Source organism: Cebus imitator, unplaced genomic scaffold (genome assembly GCF_001604975.1).
Source record: "Cebus imitator isolate Cc_AM_T3 unplaced genomic scaffold, Cebus_imitator-1.0 Scaffold68, whole genome shotgun sequence".
Lineage (NCBI taxonomy): Eukaryota > Metazoa > Chordata > Mammalia > Primates > Cebidae > Cebus > Cebus imitator.
The window spans coordinates 8,979,461-8,985,961 of record NW_016107383.1 but is presented as its reverse complement, the minus strand read 5'-3'; the positions used below and the strand labels follow the sequence as shown (position 1 = coordinate 8,985,961).

The 6,501-nt window shown below is 42.7% G+C and overlaps 1 pseudogene; it reads left to right on the top strand.

The window, feature by feature from the left end:
• Positions 1-2,358, top strand: part of LOC108305887 — a 4,205-nt pseudogene extending 1,847 nt beyond the window's left edge.
• The last annotated feature ends 4,143 nt before the right edge of the window (positions 2,359-6,501 follow it).

The window sequence follows — 6,501 nt, the reverse complement described above, 5'->3', positions numbered from 1 at the left end:
TTTTTTTTAGACAGAGTCTCACTCTCTCGTCCAGACTGGAGTGCAGTGGCACCGTCTTGGCTCACTACAACCTCCTCCTCCTGAGTTCGAGCAATTCTCCTGCCTCAGCCTCCCAAATAGCTGGGATTACAGATGCCTGCCACCATGTCCTACTAATTTTTGTATTTTTAGTAGAGATGGGATTTCACCATGTTGGCCAGGCTGGTCTCGAACTCATGACCTCAGGTGGTTGCCCACCTTGGCCTCCCAAAGTGCTGGGATTACAGGCATGAGCTACCGCACCTGGCCACATCATATTTGTTGTCCAAAATTCTATGACGTAGCCATTATCTTCTCATTTCACACTTGAGAAAACCAAAGCTCAGAGAGGTTAAGCCACTTGCCCCAAATTACAAGATTTGAATAACCTGGCTTCAACGTTTGTGTTTGTATTGCTGCGTTGTGCTGACTAACCATGTGCAACATCTCCGGGCCATCTCCTTCCCTATCCCTAGGCAGAATGGCTTCTAAATCCTTCCATTCTTCATATTTTTTCTTTCTGGCTTCTTGGAGACAGGATATTAGTCCATGTGGGCTCTAACTTTGATGTCTGGAAAATGTCAATGTGCCTACCTGGAGTCTTAAATCATTTGGTTGGCAATAACTGGTGTGAGTCATTAGTTGAAACCTGGCTTTCACGGTTGGTACACAGTCAGCTCAGGCAGGCAGGGAGGCAGTCTCCTAACAAGCTTTATTCCTGCTGCAGGAATAAGGCATGGATAAGGAAAAACAACAGCCTGTCCAACCCTGCTGCCTATGACTCAGGCAGGCCTTGAATCCTTCTGGTTTGGCTTTGATCTTGGAAGCCAAAGCCTCTCTCCCATTTATCCTAAGGAAACAATCAGATAAATGGGAAAAGAAGAATAAATACAGATTATAGTAGCAAGAAAATGGAAAATAACCTATGTGTCTGCTTGTAAGGGATTGGTTAAATAAATCATGGCCTGTTTATACAATGGAAAGGGCTCATTAAATGGAAAGAGCAGGTTATAAAACAGTGAGCATGGTAAGATGCCGTTTTTATAAAAAATAATCTTCATATCTATTGACATGAAGATGCGATCCATCTTCATATCCAACCAGGCAATCCCACAATCTTCAAGCGTTAGGCTCATTAAATCTTATTTCCAAACACATCTGGAAGGCCCATTGCCCATCCCTATGGGGGAACTCCTATTCATCCTTCAAGATGGTACTGAATGCACCTCTTCAGTGAAGCCCCTGCTGTCTCCCTTCCTCTGCTGCTCTGCACTGGAGCACTTTGTTCACTGCTCTGTGGCAGCTCCCATGGAGTTGGAATGAAGTTATTTGCTTAGCCTCCTGTCTTCCTCACTGGTGGGGTCATGGTCAGATTCAGTATAGGGGCTTTGGCCCTTAGTACCTGCCCTGCACATGTTGAATGAATATGTGAGCAACCCAAGATAGGGTGCTGGGGAAAGGGTAATATTGGTTTAGTTCCTTTCATAATTATGCTTTGATGCACATGATGATAGAGGCAGAAGAAATTGACATTAAGACTTTAAAATGCTAAAATGTAGAACACACCTCTATAAACTCCCGTGGGAATGTTTATATTTTAAAACCATGTTTTTTAGCCCATACAGAAGCCAACAAAGCAGCAGGGGGAGAAGGCATTCTTCAAAATAGAACACCAAGCAATATATGTAGAAGGAAAGATCAAGCTAGAAAATGACCATTCTGCAGTCATCGAAGTACTAAGGATTCAGGCAAGAATCGTCAGTGGGTGCCAAAACCATAGGGTGAAATGTTGGGGAACAGGATGTTTATGCAGTCTCAAGGCTTCTCCTGGGGATGACTGATCATTTACAGAGGAGAAAAAGAGGCGTCTTTACAGTGGAGAAATCTGGCAGAAACCACTTTCACCTAATAGCCAAGATCAACATCACCAATAATAGGACAGATTGGGCGAGAAGAAAAAGGGCCATTCTGCCATCAACGAGTTGTTGACCCGAGAATACACCATCAACATTTACAAGGGCATCCATGGAGTGGGCTTCAAGAAGCGTGCCCCTCGGCCACTCAAAGAGATTCGGAAATTTGCCATGAAGGAGATGGGAACTCCAGATGTGTGCATTGATACGAAGCTCAATAAAGCTATCTGGGCCAAGGGAATAAGGAATGTCCCATACCGAATCCATGTGTGGTTGTCCAGAAAACATAATGAAGACGAAGATTCACTGAATAAGCTCATACTTTGGTTACCTATGTACTTGTTACCACTTTAAAAAATCTGCAGACAGTCAATGTGGATGAGAACTAATCTCGCTGATCATCAAATACATCAAATAAAGTTATAAAATTGCCTTTAAAAAAAATAGGACAAATTGACCTGTGGAACCTCCTGACGTGCTGCAATGAGAAGATCACAACAGGCTGGGTGCAGTGGCTCATGCCTCTAATCCCAGCACTTTGGGAAGCCAAAGTGGGTGGATTATCTGAGGTCAGGAGTTTGAGACCAGCCTGGCCAACATGATAAAACCCCATCTCTACTAAAAATACAAAAATTAGCCAGCATGGTGGCGGGTGCCTGTTATCCCAGCTACTTGGGAGGATTAAGCAGGACAATGGCTTTAACTCAGGAGGCAGAGGTTGCAGTGAGCCAAGATCACACCACTGTACTCCAACGGGCTCAACAAGCGTGTAACTCCATCAAAAAAAAAAAAAAAAAAAGACAAGTAAGAGAAGGTCATTACATGTACTCTTGCAAGAGTCCTATAGTATTCGGGAACAGGAGAATACAACCAGATAAATGCAAATTAAGGGACATTCTACAAAATAGTGAGCCTTACTCTTTAAAAATGTCAGGGCTATGAAAAACAAAGATAGCCCAAGAGACTGTTTCAGACTGGAAGGGAGCAGAGAAGCAGGATGAGTAAACACAAAATGTGACTTAGAATTGGATCCTGGAAATAAAAAGTTTGTTTAAGGCTGTACCAGACAGTTGGCAAAATTGGAATATAGGCTGTACATAAGATAATTGCAGCAACGATAATTTCCTGAATTTGATAATTGCACTTTGTTTATGTTAGAAAACTGCTTTACTGGAATTTTATATTACGAAAAATTTCAAGTGTACAGAATAGCAAAGAGAATACTGTAAGAAACACCTGTATACCCATTACCTAGATTTAATCATTGTTAATCTTTCATCATTTTTTCTGAAATATTTTAAATATTTAAAGGCAAATTGTATATTTCTCATGACATTTCATCTCTTCATATGCATCTTTAAAAAATAAGGACATCTTCCTACACAACTCCAATGCCATCAACATACCTAATGGTTAATAATAATTTTCTAATATTATCTAAGACTCATCTATATTCAAATTTCTGCATTTCTCCACTGACCTCCAAATGTCCAACTGTCTTTTTTTTTTTTTTTTTTTTTTTTTTTTTTTTTGTTTTTTTTTTTTTTTTTTTTTTTTTTTCCTTGAGATGGAGTCTCTCTGTTGCCCAGTCTGGAGTGCGGTGGTGCTATCTTGGCTCATTGCAACCTCTGCCTCCCACGTTCAAGCAATTCTCCTGCCCTCAGCCTCCTGAGTAGCTGGGATTACAGGCCCACGCACCATGCCCAGCTAATTTTTGTATTTTTTAGTAGAGACGGGGTTTCACCATGTTGGTCAGGCTGGTCTCAAATTCTTGACCTCATAATTTGATCACCTTGGACCCCCACAGTGCTGGGATTACAGTCATGAGTCACAGAGTCTGGACTTTTCTTTGGTCTCTTTCTTTTTTTAATTTTTTTGAGATGCAATCTCTCTCTGTTGCCTAGGCTGGAGTGCGGTGGTGTGATCTTAGCTCACTGTGACCTCCACTTCCCAGGTTCAAGCAATTCTATCTCAGCCTCCTAAATAGCTGGGACTACCACACCTGAATAGTGTGCACCACCATACCCAGCTAAATTTTTGTATTTTTAGTAGAGAGAGGGATTCACCATGCTGGCCAGGCTGGCCTTGAACTCCTGACCTCAGGTTATCTGCCCACCTTTGCCTCTCAAAGTGCTGGGATGACAGGTGTGAGCCACTGTGCCTGGCCTCCAAATGTCTTTTACAATTGGTCTGTTTAAAGCAAGATCCAGTCAAGACCACATATCATTCTTGGTTGTTATGTAAGAAAAATCTTAAATTTATATACTGCTCTTGCTAATTTTTGCAAGTTATTTAAATCCTTGTTTTCTCTATCTCCATCCAGTCAATTATTTCCTTCCTTCCTCTGCTGATATTTATCAAGAGCCTTATGATGTGTTAGGCATTGATGACATAAAGATGAATAAGGTAAGACATTTACCTTATAGTCATGTGGATGGCTAATCATAAAATGGTGTGTGAGAACTCTGCCAGAGACAGGGGCTGCACATTCCGTCACTTTTTTCAGCTTCCTTCAACTGATGAGAGGAAGAAATAAAAGGAAAAGTTGGTTTAGGGAGGCAATTGGATTAAGCAATCACATAAAGCCAACTTTTACAGGTCGTGATGTGGCTTTTAAATTCCCTTAGTCTCCTGGTCCTTCATTCTTAGGAGTAAACTGGAGTTGATCATTAAAGTCATTTGATACCTGTGGTGTTTAAAGGCTGTTTTTATTCCTCTTCACAGCTCCTTGAAAGGGTGACTCCAACCCATGCCTCCCATTCCCACACAGCCTTCCATGACTGCAAACATGAAAGAAAGACACCTATGAAGGAAGACTAACCACTCCCCTGGACTGAAAGTGTTTGAAGAAATCCTCAGGGGATATAACACCCGGGCACATATGCTACTACGTGGGCCCATTTTGAATGTACGTGTTCCCCTGTGCTGTTAACAATGTTGTAATTAGTTCTGAGCCATGACAACCGCTTGATGAGTGGCTGGAGTATTGTGGTTAAATGTATGGGCCTTGGTTTCAGAGAAATCTGTGTTTCAATCCTGGCTCTGACCCTTAGTAGATATGTATCTTCGGGCAGATCCCTGAATCCAGTCTTGAAGAGTGCTGAAGTCCTCCAAGCTTTGTTCATCTGATGTGGAAAATTATGCAATTTCTCAAGGCAGGGGATCAAAATTTTAATGTTCCATGGGAGTTCGTCCTTCCTGGAGCCCTAGCCATTCTTACGTAATATGCTGATGATCTGGCACACAAGTAGGGCAGAAGCACCATGTAAAACTTTCTCTGGAACATACATGGACTTAAAAATCCCTTGGAGAGAAATTTATCCTGCTAAGGCCAACCCAGATCTCAGCCTGGTTCTCGTGCTGGCCCTGGAAGATTCACCCACCTCTCTTGGGTGGAGATGACGTCCCGGGAGCCTAGGAGACTGTCCAGGCACAGAGCAAGGACAGCTGTCTTTCCAGAGCGGGCGGTTAGATGACCCCCAAAAAAGCATGTGTGTGTGTGTGTGTGTGTGTGTGTGTGTGTGTGTGTGTGTGTGTTTAAACAAATGCTATTGTGAATGTAGCTTGTTTGAGGACAGACGCAGAGTGATATGTTCTAGGTTTGGAGGAATACTCCTCAACAGCCTGCTTCTCAGTTTTCCATTCTGTTGTACACTGCTTTTTAATTAAACACTGTTTATGGACACAGATGCGTCTTCGAAGTTCCCCAGGGGGGCTTGCTGACAATCTTTGCTCAAAAGCTTTAGTACTATTGCCCAGAAGCTTACTTAACTCCCCACTGTACTAAAAACTCCCCGAAAGGCTTTGGTTGAGGATAAGGGGAGGAAACTGAAGCCTGGACACTTTTCAGAGGTGTGTTGGCCCAGGCTCCTAACGTCATAGAGTCTCAGAGTCAGAACCCTCTGCTAATGGTCATCTCGTCTAAACCTCCTCATTTTTCAAATGAGGATACTGATGCTCCATGAGGGGAAGTGACTTATTTGTCCAGAGTTATGGAACCCGTGAGTGGTAAAACACGGGCCAAAATCAGAGCCCATGACTCCTGGGGTGGCCTTGCCATGAGTAGTTCATAGGATGCCGGAGTCACCTGTCCTCTGATGTTTAACTGTGTTTCTGACTACCCTAGGGCTCAGAAGAATTTCTACCACACAGAACACAGCATGGGCAAAAGTGGGGATGAGTATGAACCATGGAAATGGATAATGAAATTGAGGCGTATCCTCTTGATAGCACGATACATTTTCAGTTGGTTTTCCAGTTGCATTTCACATTTACTGCAATGACTTGCTCACGTCGCTCCATTGAAGCTGTGACCCACATGACCCCGTCCTAGAGGCAGTTATAGAGGCACAGTCCAAAGAAAACAAAATATGATTAAAAGATAATTCATTTTTTTCCCCTTGTCTTTCTGAGAGGACATGAAACAGGCTTCCATGTTTAATCCATGGCATGTCTTCATGGTCTTTGGACTCTTGCCCAGTTTTCTCATATCCCACCCTTGGAAGCTCTTTATTAGCCAAAACTTTGAAGGATTATGTCCTCTGCTAGCAGCCCCAGCGACGTCTGCTTC